Source organism: Drosophila montana, unplaced genomic scaffold (genome assembly GCF_035044405.1).
Source record: "Drosophila montana isolate Dmon_TW-CO22-7 unplaced genomic scaffold, ASM3504440v1 contig_3218_1, whole genome shotgun sequence".
NCBI classification, from domain to species: Eukaryota; Metazoa; Arthropoda; class Insecta; order Diptera; family Drosophilidae; genus Drosophila; species Drosophila montana.
Window position 1 is genome coordinate 369,917 of NW_026998098.1, and position 20,412 is coordinate 390,328.

Genomic DNA, 20,412 nt, shown 5'->3' on the forward strand with positions numbered 1-20,412 from the left:
CAATTTCCTGAGATTTTTGGTTGACTTGACACCGTTTTGTGTGAAATTACTTATCAAGTTAATGTGATTTTGGGTTTTAATGAATTTGCTGAAATTAATTTCAAACTCTGATCGTTTGCCGGCGATTACTGCAGCTGATATCAGACAGTTGGATGTTTCTGTACCGTTGTTGGTATCGGCATCGGTTCGGGCATTATCTCGGACGGCGTGCGGCATCGTTATAGAGCATGTGCCGATAAAAGTAATATCCTGTAAGTGCCACGTGGCGATGCAGTCATGCGCATTTCTCTTGGTTAGCGTAACAAACTAGCCTCAAACTCCCAATGCAACTCAGGAAGTTGGCAGTGCTGTGACTCTGCGAGCCGTAACACAGCTTGGCAGCCTCGTAAGAGTACGAGAAGAAAAACCCACAATTTGTATGCGTATACCCTGTAAATTGGGCAAGTTGGTCTGCTGTCAAATAATTGGTCTGTCACGTCGGTTCGTATGCTTTCTGCGGCATATAAGTGTCTAATGGGATCAACTACGGACCGATTTATATTGGCTCTGTGGATCGGTCCGACTCGTACTTGTTTAAAAGTGCCTCTGTGCTAACTAAAGATATATCAAAGATTTTAAAATAAATAATAATTATTATTATATTATATGGCAACGCTGAGGGAAATCCACATGACTTAAATAAACGACTGTATGAGTTTTTTGCGGATAATTCGGCAACAATCGAACTTTGTGTCCGTCTGTCACTTACTATAGCCCAAATTGTCCAACTTGTTACCAAGTTGCATTACATCAAGTGCATTCGTTTCAGCATTGAGGGTTGCTTTGCAGCCTAGTTGTCGTTACTTCTGCTCGTTGTTTGCACAGCGTTGCTAATGTTCTCACTTCAATAAACAAAGTATTTTTCTTCTTTTTTTTTTTGCTTTACAAACACACACAAAAAGAGCAGCTCAGCCTGCAGTTGTTGTGCCTGCCACCCTGAAATGCAATTGCATTTGCTGCGACAATGTCCTTAGAGCCCACTTTGCTTCCTGCCCGAGCTCTATTTTTGAGGGTGGTTAAGCAATTGAGTTCGGCTACGTGAATTTATGAAGCATAGCGAAAAGTGCAATGGTCGGTGCAGGAACGGACAATGATTCGTTTGAGCTATGTAGCAGTGGTTTTTGTGGGGTTTACTCGCCCTTTTATAGCGCCAGGCACCCTGTCCACAACATGTTTACTCTGCTGTCGCTAATTGCTTGATATATGGTTGTACTTGTTTATACTTATGTAGTTGTTGCTGTTGTTATGGTGAACAATTTGGTGTAAATCATTAAGACGAGACTTGTCGGGGTTTAACATGTCTGGTGTTCACTGTTTAGCTTCTTGTTAAATCGGACAGACTGTAGTTGAAATAATATTTAGTATTTTCAGTTTAATCCTGAAGGGCACACCTTTTATAAAGAAACTCGTATAGACTATTGCTGCTGGCATATTAATGGCATAGAACAAAACTAATATTTTATATTTGACATAGATTGCTAATTGAAGGATTGTTTTTGTGCATTCACAATAATTTACAATTTATCAGGCAGACGAAAAACTTAAGGCTGAGGTCAACTTATGGATACTCAAAAATTATAAGACCTTTCAATTTGTTTCACTGTAATTTTTTTTTAGCTACAACCTCCATTTCGAGTTCTATCTCCTTAATAAGAAATTAATTATTGGCACATGTAGTTAGATTGATGATTTATTATTTTCAACTCAACTACTGAGATATTTAAGAAATAAACAGAAATAGTGAAGTAACTTAACTAAGTTCCTATTACCAAGCTAATAAAAGAATCTACACCTCATTTATATATCTAAATTTACTATGAGTAAAATATAATTTTATATATCGTTCATAATACTTAAAAATTTTCACAGCTCTTTAAATTCGCAGTCTCTGTTAAAAACTTCTTCGTTTATCCATCGACTGACCACAAACTTTTTTAAATTACAAAGTTTTTGATATCTTTTCACTTAAGCGTCTGAACTGACTGAAAGGTGGCCACTTTTATCAGTCCGAACAATTGACCTAAAAGCGAAGGTATTATATATATTCCAAAGTTTTGCCAAGCCCCCACCCAATTTTCGTCCAGTACACCTACTTGCCTACTTGTCGTCAGCTCGCTTCTTATGCTGGCATAGTCTCTATTCATAAACATCATTACAAAGTTGCCTCCCCAGCGATTAAGGCGACTCCAAAGTTGTTCTTACCTCACATAACTTGGCTCATATCAGAAACCACCCCGGCCCACAATCTTTGCCTGCCCGGCCAATCAAATTAACTACTTATAAAGTAATTTGAAGGAACTTTGACTGCGACCTGAACAATGCCAATGCGTCGCCGAAGCTCATGAAAAATTCTATTAACGTTAGCCTCTCAGCCCCCCGCAGACCTTCGCCCTGCAGCTGTCATATATGCTACGAGTATATGCATTTTTGAGCCAATCAGGCTATGCCGCTGTTTACTTAAGCAGCTCCCTCTCCCCACGCAGCGACCCGTTGTGTTACCTGGCAAGTTTACATTTGACACACCTGCTTTCATTTGAAACTTGCCACGGGGCAATAATTGCAACGACGAGCCGCTGCCGCCAACACCCGCAACAACAACAACAACAATAAACAACAAATGAGTGGCAACATTGCAGTCTGTGCCCCGGCATTGTGCAAAACTTGTGCCAAAGAAAGCCGTCGGAAACGCCTGCCTGGTGTGGGCTGTCGGGCCTCCTCCGGCCCCAGCCAACGTCATGTCTGCGCTTGATTGAACGCCAGGCTGCCAAAACGCCTGCAAGCTGTTTGTGCCGGACGGGAGCGGAATTGTGGCCGAAGAGCGAGGGGGACAGCGGATTGGACGGGTAGAGCGTGCGCCTTAAATAAACAATTCACATTTAATTACGTCTAAATTTGGTTTTGAGAACAAACAGCGACGACAGCCGCGAGTGCAGTCAGAACAGGAACAGGAACAGAATCAGGAACTGGAAACAGGAGCAGGAGCAGGAGCAGAACGCACACGTCCATGGGCGTCGTCAATGAATGTCGAACAAATTGGCAACACACGCGATGAGAAATATAGCAGGACGACGGAGCATTGAATGCTGAATAGCGGCTAGGAATAATAAACGGACCTATGCATGTACATATGCCCCGCATTCCTAGGGGATAGAATTATGGGTTCCTTAAATTACTTTATGCTCTCTCGCTCTGCACTGGCCCTAGTCGCAGTCCTTTTGCCACTTTGGAGGCGAGCCAGTGCTGATTGCATGCAATTCAATGAAAACTTTTTGCCAAGACTTCCCCCACTTTGTTGCCATTCGGCTGGTCCAGTAGGTAATGCACCCTCAAATCGATAGTAATGTCGGTTTGGGGATGTCAGGAGAGTGTATGTGTGTGTGTGTGTGTGTGTGTGTGAGAAGCAAATTCCCAGTCTCAGTTGTGCCAAAGCACTAAATAATTGCCCATATGTGGCCCAGGAGCAAGGACTGACTGAAACCCGAACCCACCCTTTTCAACACCCCTCTGGGGGTTGCACTGCCCGCTTTCGTTGTTGTTTCGTCGATATTTCTTTTTTCAATTTATGCTCATTTATTCTATCAATTTAACGAAACATACACACACTGTGAAAATCTATGGCTGACAGCACCAAAAGACAGCCAGATAAGGAGAGAGAGAGAGATAGAGAGAGAGAGAGAGAGAGAGAGAGAGAGAGTGAGAGAGGGGGGACAGAAAGAGACAGCAAATGAAAGAACAGATTGCAACTCGTGCGTTAAGTCGGTCCCTGTGTCGAACTAAGAGCAGGAGATGGCAGGGGTAGAGGGTCGACCGACCGCGCGTTGTGTTTTGAAAGCAAATATTTTCTGACAAGTGGAAGTCAGATGTCATATGTGTACTGCGAATACGTACACCCATGCCAAATGTCGTTCGTCTCAATTGCTACTTGACATGCACGCACAGTCACACAGTCAGAGAGAGGGTTTCCCCAGCCTCCGTCAAAAGAAGTTGTCAAAAAACCAAAAAAAAAATAGCGAGAAAGTAATATCTTCGAAAGGCCGAACATTACATACCCTTCTAGAGTTATGGCTTACAGACTTGCGAGGGAGCTCCTAATTGCTGAGTTTGGTGGAGATATCTTGAAAAACAGTAAGATTTTTCTTATAAAAATACTTATCTTGACCAAGTCTTCCTAAAGAGCTATATGGTAAAACAGTCCGATATAATTAAGATATGGCTTATACATAAAGAGCATATTTAAACTAACAAAAGCTAAACTTGGTGAAGATAACAGATATATATTTTTTATATAAGAACTTAATTTTCTACCGAAAGGATTTTGTATAACAATAACAAGTGCCGTAAAAAGTTGCTCAACTCAATATTCGACCGTTCATATAGTTTTTCGATCCGGCAAGCTCCGATATAAATACTGCCTGCAACAGAAAAACGAACCCATGCAATATTTTATATTGACACAGACAGACCTAGCTATATCGACTCAGCTCTTCAAAATGATCAAGAACAAATATACCTTCGGAAGTTATAGACACACATTTGTTGACATAATTATAATACCCTCTACAAGGGTATATAAACAAAATTGGAAAGTAAATCGTGAAACCCAAGTAAAATGCCAGTCGGAACAGGAAGTGTTTGACAAAAAAAAGGCAAAACTCCAGGCTTGGAGCGACAACAAAGTTGACAATTATAATTTGACAGCTGTCAAGTTTATGGCGGTTGCGATTTCATGATTTGCCGAAACATGAATTGCCAGAATCTGAGACTAAGACAAAGCAATCTTAGAAGTCATTTTACTTCAGACTGAGAGTCATAAAGGAGACTTTAACATTTTGCACGTGTTGGGATCTTGAAATGTAATTGCATAAACGTAAAAATCCATTGAAGTGATAGTTCCGCCAACTTGTCTAAATTAGCCGGCATATTATATTTCTCGCAAACTGCTCCGAATTCTAGGAAACTTGTGAAGCATAAACCCATCAGGAAGCTTCATTAGCAACAGGATCCAACCCAGCTGAGGGACGTGCACCACAACGTTTCTTCTTATGAGACGTTTAATAATTTATGTATTTCCGATTTATGTCCGCGCATTTTTGCGTACGCTTTTGTCCGCCCATCCCCCAACAAAACAAGCCCAATAATTTGGCTTGTTCGCTCATTTGTATGCGTGCAGTGTTGCGCAGCGCACTTATTGCGAGACGGGGACACTTGGGTATTAAAAAATGCCAAAGTACTGAGCTGTCGAACCACCACCCAACCCACACAATGGGGATACCAACCCATCTACAGGGCCAGCCCAGTCAACGAACCATTACTATTTTATTCTCAGTCTCAGTCAAAAATTGTATTATGCACAAGTTGTTGTCGGTTGTGGGTTGTAGGTGGGTCGGTTGGTTCCTGCTTATGTTTACTACCCCAACCCCAAAGACGAGCGCCGGGAAGCGGCTTTTTATTAAGAAATCATCGTTGATTGTGTGGAAGGAAATAATGTTGATTTTACATTTTACAAGATGGCAACTGAAACATATAGAGTGGGTAAAATAGAACTAACTGGGGGTTGCTGCTCTGTGGTAAGTTTATTATCATAATAGACGGCACACTCTCTTTCGGCTGGTACTTTAGGGAGTTCTTCTTCCGCGGTTGGGGGGCTGCCGAGTGCAGTCAATTACGTTTGTGTCTTATGCAAAGCATTTGAACAGGTTTAATGGACTAACACAAGGGGCAAAAGACGTACCATGTACCTGTCTGGCATAACCATATTCTTTGTGATTGTGCCATATGGTCTATAGCACATTTTTTTGAATTCGCATCAATATTTGCATCAATAATGAAGATTCAGACAACAGATTTGATTTTGAAGATTGAGAGACGTAGAAATATGTAAACAATAATCTATAGGCGAATTCTAATAATTCAGCTTTCAATTATCTAGTTGTCAATAAATATACTTCAACGATAGATCTTAAAATGGTTGCTTGCGGGAATGTATGAACTAAAGCCACATAATGATAAATTATTTTATTTATTTATTTATGCGCTTGATAAATGTAATAAGAATGACCGCTAATTATCACCGCACTATCATCCTGCACCCCAAGTGCCTATATTGCTTTCCTAACAGCTAAAAATGCAGTTGTGCACATTTTGTAGTTACTTCGCACATTCTATTTGGCTAAAAAAAAAAGAACAATAACTAGCCTTAACCCAACTTAAAGTCACTCAGTTTTGATTATTACGCTTGAAACTATATTTCGTTATGGCTTCCTTTCGCTAGCTTCTTGATGGCACTTTAAGCTTTGCCTCTTAAGCCGCCTCTTACCCTTTTGAACCCGAGCATTCGACATGCCAGCCGAAAATAGTTGGTACCCAAGCCAAGAGCGCAATAACTTGTGTACAACACCACACCACAGACTTGCCACAGACTGAAGGTTCAGTCAACTGCTCAGCTCGTTCTCCATGTGCATATAAGTACATACGATATCTACGTATGAGTGATGACTCGTTGCAAATATCTATAAATCTTGTCAAGCAGCAGCCCCCACCCTGCGTGGCAAACACAAAAGGCCGTCCAAAATTGTTGGGCTTGAAGAATTTTCTATATTCATACATATATACATATATATATTTTGCTCGGGTCACCGTCGACGCATTTGCAACAAAATTAACAGAAAATGTGAAGGCAAATTTTCACACTAATCGCACGTGGCAAGGTCCCAGTCTGGCGGGGGCTGATTGTGTCTAATGTTTTTGGGTGTCGTGCATAATCGTTAATGAATTATGGCTGCACATGTGAGGCAACGATGGCAACGGCCACTTTTCCTCTAATATGCGTGTAGCACATGTTTTTGGGTGTTACTGGCCTACTTTGGGTGCCCGTCTGTGTGTGTGTCAGTCGGGCTTTAATGAAATTTTCCTACGGCCTTTTGTTTTAATGCATTCCACACACCCAACGGCAAACAGCCCCCAGACCTTAGCGAATGTTGTAGTTGCCTGCATTAAGCTGAACGCTTTGTAGTTATTTCCACCCCTGGCCATGCGCTGCCATTAGTCACGGGCTTATCAAGGTGCTTTCATCTGATGCGTGCTCAAAAATGTTTTGCCAAATGGCGCCCCAGGCTGACCACACCTCGTTTTCCACAACCCACATATTAATTGCTTTCCACGATAATATTTAATTTCTTCAATAAATTCCCGAACGGCATGTTCGAGTGCAAATTATGAAAATCGAGTGTCCAAAATGCGAGCTCAAAGCTTTTTTGACTTTCGCTTAAGTGCATCATTCACACTTTGTTTGCCATCCATCTAACCCAGCTGTCTGCCTACCCGCAGCCATCCCTGTCGCCAACTTTTTGGTGCATGCATAAAACATTTGCCTTCTTTTTCATTCATTTGAATTGAAAAGCTTCTCGCAGCGATTTGTTATGCAAGTTTAGAAAACAAACAGAAAAAAATACAAAAAAAAAAAGAGCATCCATAACGAAACCTGACGCTCAAAATTTGTTGAATGCCTTTCCTGCATCTCATTTCTGCATCTTGCATTTACTTGCCTCCATGCTCTTTTTTGTGAGCATTTCTTTCCTTTTTTTTTGTTTGTTTGTTATCAACTTTGTTGCTGCTGTAAAATGTAATTGCATATGCAGCCACGCTTCAAAGCGCCCATAAAAGGAGCCGCATCAGGCGGCAAGGTTGGGAGTCGTCAGTTTTCAGTTGCCAGCTGGCAGTCGGAAAAGCTCCCAGTGCAGCAGCAAACAATTTTTTGCAATACCCTATACTGTATAGAAATTAGAGTAGACTTTTAAAGATGTTTCCATGGGTTAAACTGTGAATAGAACACCATCCCGGTCATAAGTATATACCATTAAATTCTCGATATTTTTTAATGGGATATGAGCTCATATTTTTGTGTAGCTTCTTTTGCAAAGTTGATTTAAAGTTATACATTAAATAAGATTACAAGGTATCTTCTAATCATATTCTGTTTCATTTATATACATTTAATATTTCTGTCTCCATGTCTGGTTGAGTTTATGTGGTTATTTGTCCTACTTTTGAATTTTTGGCTGGGTTTTTCGTTTAAAAAACTTGCGATGAGTGCAAAAATGGAAACATTCAAAAATGCCTTCAATATATTTTCTTATTTAACTTACAAGGCAGATAATACTGCAAAAACGTAATAAAATTATTTAGTATAATTGTTGTTGGAATTTACAGACTTAATTCTTACTTTCATCAGCTTTATGGGTTTTGGTGTCGAGTCTCCTCTAGTCTTTAATCAGTATAGTTCAGTTAACTTTTACTTTGCACGCAGAGAATCCGCATTTAAGTCGTTTAATATGCCATACCCTAGTCAGATCCTACTATATGCATATCCACTACAACTCTTCAACACATTTTCCCATTTTATAAAAAAGGACCCCTTCGATGCTCGCCCCACTTCAGTTCACTATTCCATGCGCGCACATCGAACCACTTTCAGCTCCAAAGCCGCTTCTCTATCCTTAACTTTAAAAAAAAAACAACAACAACAATTTGTTGTTGTTTGTCGTGTTATCATTGCCATTCGAGGGGGTGTGTGTGCGAGTCAAAACTATTTTTGAAATGTTTTAAGCGATTTTACCAAAGTATTTAATCCTTTGAATGTTTTATTGCTTAGATAGTGTTTACCCTGCTGCACTGGGTTTTTGGGATATCATTGCCAACATCGCCAGCTGGGTGAACAGGGAGCGAGACCATATAAATGTTTATATGAAATGTATGCGGCTTCCCGTAATACCCGCGCGCATAGTTTCAACTAAAAATATTTGTTAAAAAAGTCAAAACAAACAGCGAACTGAAATCTCTAAATAATAAATTTGTAACGAGAAAAACAAATTTCAACGTTGCATTTAAAAACTTGTTCATTGTCATGTTGTTTGGGTTTGGTTGGGTTTTTACATATACTATACATATTTTTTGTCTATGGATAATAGCAAACCTTTGCTTTTTGCTCCTTTTGGACATGAGCTGGTCATTTATGTGTGTTTGTAATTTTCGATGTTATTTGAGTCTTTGATAAATGCCTGGCTATGACCCACTTATCTGTATAGTTCCTCCTATACAAAGGGAACTTTTCTTATTCCCTCTGAGATTCAATTGTAGACTCTCAAGCTGGACTTTATTTAGCTGTTATTAAGCTCGATACTTTACGAACTTTTACACCAATTTTTACCAAGATTCAATAAAAAAATATTTAGACAAACACAAAAAATAGAGTTGATACTTACGCTGTACTTTTTTCGTTACTTGACGCTTGTAATTCCCAGCAAGTTAAAGCTTTGGCGGGAAGCAAAGGCGTTTGTAAACCTGATAATAGACGTGGAGGTGTTTTGTGTTTATAACTTTTTGTTTGTTGGTTATCATAAAAATACAAAATGAAAATATTATGTTAATTGTCATAAGTCCTGTAAAACATTATTTTGAGCAACAAGTGCCCAACACTATCCGCACGAGTACACATTTGTCCCCCATCATAACATTCTTCCATTGGTTGGCCATCCAACTATTTTTAAAATCAATCTCGATATTAATACCTTGTTAAACACAGCTGCAATTTCGTGAACTTATCCGATGTATTTATGGGCCCAACTGTTATATACATAAATTTAGTGCTCACATGGCCCGGGGGGGCTGTCCGTAATTGGGCTTAAAATGTACTCGTACTTGTCTATGGGATTATGTTTTAATATTGTACGTTATTCAATATGTGTGCATTTGCCATCGGCAGGCGAATGCATAAAAATAAACGAACCGATCGCTTTGGTGGCCCTCTTTAAATTACTTTTCCTACATTCTTTTTATGAGTACACAAATTGTTGCCGCACTGTTGATTTATTTAAATGCTTTTTACCGCTGAATGCTACGTGTCAAAATATGAAAATTAAAATATCAACGCACGTTGAAAAATCCAACAATCCAACAATTTTATGGGCGATTTTAATGGCAGCGCATTTATTCAATGGCGCATTTCCAATAGCCGCCAGCTTAACGGAGGCAGATTTTTGGCTCTATTTTTTTGTTGCTTTTAATCCTTTGATGCATTTACAAGTGATGGCATAATTTATACAGCTCGAGATTTTTTGTATCTGGCAGCAAGTATATGGTAAATGGTAATCAATATATATTTTGGGTGCCAGGCTAAGCTAATACATCTAGCCTTTTCTGCAATGAAATAAATCTGTTTTAATGTTATCTGAACTGTCCTGCCTAGACATATCTTTAATTTTAACCCCTTTCCTCTAACTCAAACTGAAACTATTGCCTACCCAACTCATAAATAACATTGGATTCCTCTGCAAGTCAAAATTCGCGACTAATTAAATTCCACAAAACGCGCCGCAAAACCATGCCGACTTTGAAGTTAAGGTCAACCGGTTCGTGGTATACAAAACGAACCACTTCAGAACTTCGAACTGCCACTATATATATATATACCCTAAGCTCATTGAAAATGTGGAAAAAGGGTATAATGTTTTTGTGCAATGTATGTAACAGGCAAAAGGAAGCAGCTCCAAACCCATAAAGTAGTATATATACACTTGACGAGCTGAGACTAAATATCAGAGACTGCAAAAGATAGGGACTTTTAAAATAAGTATATTCTGGTTGTTCAAGCATATCTAAACAATTATAAAGGCTAGATACCCCACCCTTGGTATGTTGTTTATCGTGTAGTACACAAAGATTAAAAACATTTCACTTTTTGACCGCCATTCTCCGCTTAAAGTGGGACCCTTCGCTTTGATATATACATACTTTTCTATAAGAATTTTAAACCCTACACGTTGTATAAAGATCGGACTATAAACACCGAAGTTAGTTAGAAGAGGATTTCTCTAAGGATGTGGCAAAGGGAAAAAGAAGCAGGCGTTGTATACAGTGTATAGCTTGCCTGCTGTATGTGCATATGCGTGTTTTTGTGCAAGAATGCATTGAAGGCATAAGAAAGCAGCTGGCATGTATTTGTAAGGGCAGCTTATGGCTGTGGCGTTCAGACTATCTAGTCGGGCACTCCCTGCTTGGGCCCGATTACTTGTGCGATGTTGACATTGTTGGCTGCCAGGCATTTCTTCTAATTGTATCTCTTGAAAATATGTATATAAATATTTGAAATATTTCTTTTTAATTGTACAAAGTCGAAAAGTTTATTTAAAGCCTTTTTGGCATAATTACCGAAGAGCAGAAAAAAACAGCAAGCGCTCATTGATGCGAGCTGTTGTTGCTGCATCATCGAGTGGTTGCCACTGTTGCGACTTCCTGCTCGTGGCAGACCAGGCTGCTGTTGCGCAGGGTTGAGGCCATCGGCTGTTGGCTGTTGCATATTCAACAGCTCCGTCAGGCAAAAATATTACATAATTATACAAAGTAAGGCAAACACAACAGAAGCAGCGACTCCTCAAGGACTGACTGACTGGCGTTTTGGTGTTTGATGACCCTGTTTATGAATACGTTAGCATTAATTAACTTTGATTTAATTAAACGTGCTGGGGCCAGGACGAGCGAGTGAGGACCAGGACCAGGACCACGACCAGGACCCAACACGGTCACTTTCAAGGCGCAAGACCCCGCCTCAACTCGACTTGGCTTGAGTTGGCTTCTGTTTGTGCCTTCTGCTATGACTGCTTCTTGTTAATCTTTTAACCAGTCGCTGGCGCGTTGCGCCTTTTGCGGTTTGGCGCCACAGTTGGCAGCCAAAGCAGCGAACTGGAAGAACAGCCAACACGGAGCTTCTCAAAAGAGACCTGCGCCACGGCTGATTCTTCTTTTTCTGTTTTTTTTTTTTGTGCTTTGTCTTGGCACTCTTCATGTGGAAAATCCTTTTTGCCTATTTACGTGGCCTTAACAAGTCAACACCGAAGGCGTTGTACGAGCCACCTTCTGTGCCGCACTTCGTTGTCTTTTGGCTAAGCCTTAATGTTCTTTGCATAGGGTTATTGCTATATTTAGATTATTAGGACTGTATGAGGGTACGATTACAGTAGATAATTCATTTTCATTTATATACATTTATATAACTTTTCTTAACTTTTGCGAAGGAAACGGACTGAACTATTGGTTCACAGACGTTTTACTTATTTCTTACTTATTATTTATGAAATTAACTCAGATTCGGAATTCGGCTTACATCAAGAAAACTGTCTATTGGTTGTCTTCTTTGTATCCCACATTCATATGTAAGCTTTCGAAGGTCAAGCACAGCTCTATAAATATTGTTTCCAGTTGCAGATTACATGCCATCATCGACAAGTGATTCTGAGATGCTTTATAAGGATTTTCACAGAAATTAATCTTCAAAAATTAAAATAACTAAAAGAGTTTGAAGAGACTGAAGCTTATTTTCGAATCCAAAGTGACCGCTAGGAATATTCAACCTAGGAATATAGAACTTGAAGCATGCTTACGAGATGGAAACGCTTTAAAAACTTAATGTCTGCCACTTTCAGGTGATTTTCGTTTTTAGGGCTGCATTTTCTATGGGTCTGTTTATATATCCAATTCTCTGGATTTCATTTCATATGCACTTTGATTGTGCTGTTATCTCCCTCTCTCTTTCTTATTTTCTATCGTTCTTATTTTGCCACTCTTGTACTTTTGTGTATATTTTGCGGGCTGCTTTCATAAATTAATTAATTGGCCTGCGGCTGGTCAACAACGGCAACAGGCAAATAAATAAGCAAAAATATTTGCTTTAATTTATGTGGCAAGTGGCACAGAGTACTGGATACCCACTCCAACTAAAACCGAGACTGAAAGTGAGACCGTGAGTCCGACTGCGACTGCGAATGCGACTGGAATTGGAACCCTTTGGCCTAGTTACTGGCACCCAACCTGCCCGTGCCTGCCTACTCGCCAGTCCACCGACTGTCCGCCTGCGCCTGATGCCATTTACAAATTGCATTAGATTAAAGCGCGATAAAACGCGGGACGCGTTCACTTGGCATGATTTCGACTTATTTGCACTTACAAAAAGGCCAACAGAAACGGTGGAAGTGGTGGGAGGAGTGGAGGCTTGTTGGTGTAGAAATACGGGCTGGTAATATTTCCACGCCTTGCACATTTTATAAAAGTCGGCCCTGTGGACGCTCTCCGAACGGGGCATGTAGAACATGGTTAATTAGCAATTAATGAAGCGATAATGAAGCCAAGATAAACGACAAAACACCAACGTCGGCGTCGGCGACGACGATGATGATGATGACGATCATGATGATGATAATGATGATGATGACGATGACAACGAGGCTGTTGACGTGGCACAAAGGGGCCCAGACGAGGGAAGCAGCCGCCGTTTGATGCTGTCGAAGACTTTGGCAGGCCCAGGCCGGGACCGAGACCGAGGCCGAGCTTGTGGTTGCCGCTGCTGAATCTGTGATTGTGTGCGTGTGTGTGTGTGTGTTGGATCCACCAACGGCCTTGACGAGGATTCCGCTTGGAGGATGCGGATAAGCGGGAGCTGCCTGTTGGCTTGGCTTATTATACATTTTTGTTTTGTATATTTTAGGCAGCTGCTGGGCATAAGCAGCTTCATTTGTTGTTGCTTTTTATTTTTTGCTAGCCAGCCGTAAAATAAAATGTGATTTTTTAAGGGTCTCACTCCCTACGTATGTGTGTTGTATGTGTGTGTGGCTTGTGCGCGCGAAATTGTATCATTTCCTTGGAAAAAAACATTTTGTTTTCAGGTTAATTAGTTTCCCGGCGCTGGGCATGAAAGTTTCCTGTCACTTGCAGTGGCAAAAGGCGTTGCCAATTAGATTGCTCTGAAGGTTAGAAACTGGTCGCTGGACACTTGGTTATGGACCCACAGCCAATAGATAGACGAATGGCCTTGGCCAGCAGCTTGTTGTTTAAGTGGAGCAGCCTTTAGATACATCAATAATTTTTGAAGGCTTTAAAGGGGATTTTTGAAAAAAAAACAAATAAAAAAGGATACTATATTTCGGAATATAGTTCGAATTGTGATTACTTCTTTTTAAATTTTCTGTAAGTTGATTGTTCAACTACAATTCTAGTCTATATTCATAAAAGAGTTTGGCCTAACTGACTGTTGATTAATGCACAGACCAAATTTTATAGACTCGAAAGCTCCAAGTTGTACTGAAGCTTCCTTTTGGCTCGAAAGTGAACAAGTAAGCGAGGTTTTGACAAATACTACCATCAAGAAGGGGTGCTCAAAGTTTATATGGAAATTATAAAAAACACATTTTAGGCTTTGCGAAAGTAACGCCTTTCTGGCTATCAAGTCTAAGCCTCCGACTAACTAGCGTGAGGTCGCCGGTACAAATCATTTGCAGCTGTTTCAGTCTGTCGAACTTCTGGCGCATTTATTCTAGAAAATTATAAATAACCTATAAGTTAAAGTCAAGTTGCATATGACTCGCTCTAAGTGTAAGGTTACATATTTCATAGATGTACCCCGATATATCTCTTCCTCCTCTTATATCTCTTCCACTTATCAAATCCGCCAAAACATACAGTTAGTACCTATTTTTCTATGTATTTACTATCGTGCCATCATATTAGCTTCCAATTCTTTCTGCAAACGTGGCTCTTAAATCTGTTGGCAGCACAATCTTTCTGCCACACTCAAACATAGAAGACAACTCTGGCAAATCTGCTGGTTTCCCCTGCTTTATGACAGCGGCGGCAATTGCAATTGCAACTGCAAGAGCAATCCCAAAATGCGATCTAATTTTCATGTTATTTGATAGAAAACTCTTGTAGGTATCCGTCGTTGTTCAGTTGCTTTGTGCAGTCATGCCAAGAATTTATCACACAGCCGCAACTTTAGTACAGGGCAAAAGAGGGGTCTGGCCTGGGTAACATCGTCTTGGATAGGATGCTGTCTGTGTATTACCAACGCCACCTCCACCGCCACCGCCAGAGCCATCTCTTTGAATATTATCAAAAATGGTGTATCTGAAGCTGAAGCTTCCTGAATCTCATATCGGGCATGGCAAACATGTTCAAAGTTGTTGTTGTCGTTACCCGTGGATGCTTCACTGGCGATCGTAACAACAGCAACTGTTGCTGTAGCTGTTGCTTGGCTGCTGCTGCTGCTGCTGTTGCTATTGCTGGCGCTGTACGAGATTAAACAATGATTGCATTTTCATTTGCATTTTAAGTCACGGTGCAAGCAAAACCAAAGCATAAGAAGTCGAGGGTCGGGATCTCACTTGGCAAGTGTTGTTGCTGCTGCTGTTGTTGTTGTTGCAACAATTTCTGTTGCCATTGGAGATGGGCGCATATCGAATATTTTCAACAATCTTTCATTATTGTTAAAGCCACTTATTCGATTTTATTTAACTAAGTCACGATTTAAAGTAAGGATTTTGCAGCACGAACACTTGTATTGTTAGGTCGTGCGTGTTCGTGTCACGTCACCATCTCTAGCTGCAATTGCAGCTGCCTTTTTACTGCTTGACTTCTTGGGGGCCGAGAAACGGGTTTGCCAAAACTAAACACATGCCGCCAGCGTCGCCTGGCTAAGATTGAAATGCAAATCAGTTAATGGTGTTCCTGATGCTGTTGCACTGTTGCACTGTGGCAAGGGCAAACACCATTCATTGGAGCTGATGTACGTGTCTGTCTGCCTGCTCGCCGCCTGCTGCCTGCCAGCCTGCTGCTGTTGTTATTTCTACATACATATATAATTGGCTTGGCTGCGGCCAACTTGAATTGCTTCCTGGCCACATCCTGGCGCATACCGTATGACCCATAACTTAAATGGCCAAAATGCTTGGCTTTAATGTCGCCTTCACGCTCATAAAAATGAAAATTTGTGCGACAGATTTTCGGCAAGCGACCAAAACACAAAAAATAAAAGAAGAAACTCAACGCTAATCTTTGTCATGTAACAGCTGCTCTTTTTTCCCCTCACCCACGAAATGCCACTACTTTGCTCTGTTGTTGGGTACCGCCCACTCATCTCGATTACGAGGTGTAAATTTACTGGAGCACATAAAGCCATTTGGCGAGAGTGGCGCTCTCTAATCCCCTGCCCATGCCCCAGCTCAAAAGCCAATTCATATATTTACCGTTTTGCCAAGCGACTTTGTGGGGCGCATTATCCAGTAAGCTTTTTGGACATTCGATGCTAGGGACCATCATCATCATCATTAACATCCTGATCATCATCATGTGAGTGGGGTAAAGCTTTATAAATTTTGATGTTATGCGGATTGGTGGCACATTTTGGTAGCAAATCAACGTGTTGCTGCTATTGGGTTTTCGTTTAGTTTGTTAAATGATGTAGATACCCCATGTGTGCTGCAACAGTCCCTACTACTAGTGTTGATTAAAGAACTCTCCAGAGTTGGCTTTGATTAAGCGAGGTGTATTCAGTTGAATGCAGCTGGTCACAAGTGTGCAAGGAAAGCTCTGAGTGCATCAATAGAGTTTAAATTAAGTACTTCAGAAAGGCAACAGATGATAAGCAGTTATAAGAAGTTGAACTAAATGAAAAAGCTCAAGTCCATTCAATATTTGAATAAGGAATTGTGATTAGTTGCACATGATTTTAAATTTAAATTATTCAGACGATTTCTTTAGGTTTTTAATTTATTTACTTATTTTATTGTTATTGCTTTTTAGTTGCGAACAACAACAAATTATAACAATAAACAAATAAAATAAAGCAATTGGAAAATTGGAAAACTTCTGCTGAATTTGAACCGGCGACTTCTCCCATGCCAGTTCAACGCTCAGCCTCACAGACTACGTTGTGTTTGATGTTTTGATATCGAATCTAGAAAATGGTATATAATCTTATAATATATATTTATTTTGCTTTCAAATAGATGGGAAAATAATTGTGGAAGGGCAATTCCCTTAATAACGCCCAGATCTTTTAAAACATACCATCCGTGATAATATTTTATTTTCGGATTTCGCTTTTAAAGGTCTTAGCATTTAAGAGGTGTTCCCTGCCTTGTAGGTGTCGAACGTATACAATTTCCTGACTTATATATTTGTACACACACCCCGGCACTTTCAATTTTTTGCAATTTCCTGAAAAATGTAAGCTGCTTGCAACGTTTGGATTCCAGCTCAAAAGTTTTTGCTAGCGCGCCACCAAAGTTGCTTCTTCCCTGCAAAAGTAAACACGCTCCACACGTTGCCCAGCATCAATAATAATGGCAACAGCAACAACAACGTCTAGTCTATGTTAAACAATCTATAAAATACAATCACTTTCAACAGGGAAAAATCAACAAACACAGGCACAAGCACAGGCAGTTCGGTCTGCCCTTTAAATCATGTTCAGATCGTACGCGGCGAGCAAAAAACGTGCCTAGATCTCGACTCTCCTTGGTCCTCTCTCTAGTAGCTACGTGTAATTTTTCTCCATATATATTTATATATTTCACACAAAGATCGTAATTATGGGTTCGAAAAATCGTTGCCAGCATCTCTGGATGATCGACATCGCCGGTTGCGAAATATATGACCGAAAACCTGATGAAAGGGCAGTTAACTAAGTCTTGGGCTGGCGGAGCTGGTGCTAGAGCTGCATATGGGAGCGCTTTATATGGTCGTGCATTAAATTTAGCACAATATTTTCTTGTTGTTGCTGTTTCTGTTGTTGTTGATGGTCACGCCCACTAAAGTGGCATGCGGCCATGGTTATGTAAACAGCCAGGAGTTGATGCAGTTGGCAGAGGAGCAGCAGACAAGCTGTTAAAGGCCACAAAGTCGCTTGGTCTTTGAAGATGATGAAGACACGCTCGAGTAGGAGGTGCATTGTGATGTTTGGTGGCCAGAGGGCAAAGGTTGCAACAGCCCTCCCAGCGAAGACACAAGACACAGTGTGCATTAAGTGTTAATGTTGCATAAGTTGACTGCACCATCAACCGAGTTGAGTTGAGTTGAATCGCTTTTTGGGTGGCTCGGCAGGCTTGCAAGAGGTGCGCAGCAGCATCGCTAGATTAGCCATGTTTGATGAGGGTTTAAGAAAACGCATATTAAAGTGAATTGAGTAAAACACAAGCTTGACTTCTTTGCATAACCTAATCAAGCACCTTCAATTTAAGCATAATTTCTTTTACTTTTACATAACACTCAATGCCAGCTTTAAACCCCCTCGAAACTCCCTTAACAGCCTCGAGTCTGGGCGTGGCTCTACCATTTAACTATTTATATAATTATGCTAGCGTTATTATGCTCCATCAAACTCAGACCCGGCGCTAACCAGCCAGCCAGAGTCAAATCCCCAGTGCCATTAGCAGCGCAACTGAGCTGTCAACTACAGTGCTGTACATGAAACTAAAGCTACCCTTGCCTTAGCCAAAAATAAAAATAGAAAAAGTGAAACACACCCGATGCGCAATTAAAATGAATAATAGAAAGAAAATCCCCAACGAAATTCAACATGAAAATTCATTGAAGAGCAAAATTACGCACTATGCTAGCTGCGTGAGTTCCGTTGGGCTAATGAATTCAAATGAGCCACCAACTTAATGTAACCTTCGCTTAGATTGAGTGGCTACATATTAATTACAACAACACTTACAAGCCGCCAACGATGCTCGTTTAAAGGAAACAAGGCTAAATGGAATATCCAACGAGCAGGACGAGACACAAATAAAAGGAAAAAAAAATCATAACATCTGTGACGTAACAAATGTGCCCAACGGGGGGTTGCCCGCAGCTCGCTGCCCAAAAGCAACCACTTCAAATTGCCATGCAACTTTTTTTTAGCAGAATTAAGACATAAAAACATTTTCTGCGGGGGGTTGCAACCCCCTAAGCATTAATGAAGCCATCAGCTCACACGTACCTTAAAAGTTACAAAGAAATTTTAAGTGTGTTTACCGAGGACATAAATTGAAAAACTGACCATACGAGCGTTCAGTTGTGGGCCAACTTTGATGTGCCTCCTAAGCATTTGTTCAAATATTTGCAGGGCCCGTAGAATAAAAAGCAACCCGTCAACATGAGGGGCTAGACGGGCTTCGAAAAGAGATAGAAGTCTTTGCACAGTGGGCAATATTATTAAATAAGCGAAAGCTTATCATATAAAACAAGAATATATCAATTTTGAGAAAAAGTGTGTAATCGGATGAGAGTTATTTACTATATTTATAATTTTTATATTCATCGTTTAACAAGCTTTTAAACATTAGTTTTTATATTATATTATCAGTCATCTATTATTCACATTTCCATATTTTGAATATGTATCATAAAAACGAATTCCTGCATAACATGAATAGTACCACTGTGCAGAAGATCGCACTGGCAGCCAAAAGGCGCGGGATAACCACAGCGAATCAAGTGAGTTTATGCGGGTCACCCTCCACTTGGCATATGATTTGTAACAATACAAAAAGCAACAGCTAGCCAAAAATAAAAAATACAAATAAAAAAGACCAATGCATTATCGAGCAGCCGCACAATAATGTTAACGAGCAGCGCTTCCAGAGATTACAATCAGTGACAAAAGGCAGCCAGAGGCCGCCGAGTCGAAAGGATGTGTGTTCCTGGCTACTCATTCGGGGTTCGACCCGTTCGCCTCTTTGGCAAAGTGGCAAATGGACTCTGGCGCATAATTTGAACTCTGTGGCACAGCTGCTGCCGCAGCCAAACTCAGATTTATCGCGTCCAGCATATGGGGCGGGTTCCCAATCAATGCAATTTTGCGGATGTAGCATATGGTGGGTCAAGCTCTGCCTGATTAGCTGTGAGTGCCATGCATGGGAACGAGCTGCTGCTGTAAATCCAAAACAGCTATTAACCAGCTAATTTTGGCCAATAACCACTTAAGTCTTTGGCAACGTGACAAAACGATCAAATGAGCTCGCCAAGGCCCGTGCTGATAAACCAAACCAGTCAAAGACCACTTTAGTAGCTCCACTGAATTTTCTTGCTCTTGAAACTTTTATTGTGAACGGGTTTTTCGCTGAACAAACGACAATTTACATAATTAATTCAACAACCAACACAACAAACAACTTGAAAGCCAACTCCGCTGCAATGATCTAGCAAATTATTCGAGCAACGTACAACTGGCTCGTTGGTCTAGGGGTATGATTTCCGCTTAGGGTGCGGGAGGTCCCGGGTTCAAATCCCGGACGAGCCCAAGTTGTAAACAATTTTTTTATATTATTTTTAATTAGTTTGATTAATATGCTGAAAATGTTTGCTAGATAAGCAAATTAAATCGAGTTTTTTAACACTTTTAGAGGGCATTTTAATTTTGTTCTCAAATGTGCAATAGAAGGAGACATTTCCGTTCCCATAATTTGTTTCTATGCGAACTATTTTTAATTTATTTTATTATCTCATCAAATCCAGAGCTGATTAGTGAAGTGAAATTTTCTTGCTTTGGAGTTTCAATTTAAA

The 20,412-nt window shown here is 40.5% G+C and overlaps 1 long non-coding RNA gene and 1 other non-coding gene across 2 annotated transcripts in view; both read left to right on the forward strand.

Annotated features, from left to right (window-relative positions):
* Positions 1–12,432, forward strand: part of LOC135433515 (uncharacterized) — a 44,092-nt gene extending 31,660 nt beyond the window's left edge. Inside the window, exon 3 of the long non-coding RNA XR_010437102.1 lies at positions 12,292–12,432. This is a non-coding gene — a long non-coding RNA (uncharacterized LOC135433515). The remainder of the gene's footprint in view (positions 1–12,291) is intronic.
* Positions 12,433–20,077: 7,645 nt separating this feature from the next.
* On the forward strand, positions 20,078–20,149 carry TRNAP-AGG (transfer RNA proline (anticodon AGG)). The gene has a single exon. It is a non-coding gene; the product is annotated as a tRNA-Pro (tRNA).
* The last annotated feature ends 263 nt before the right edge of the window (positions 20,150–20,412 follow it).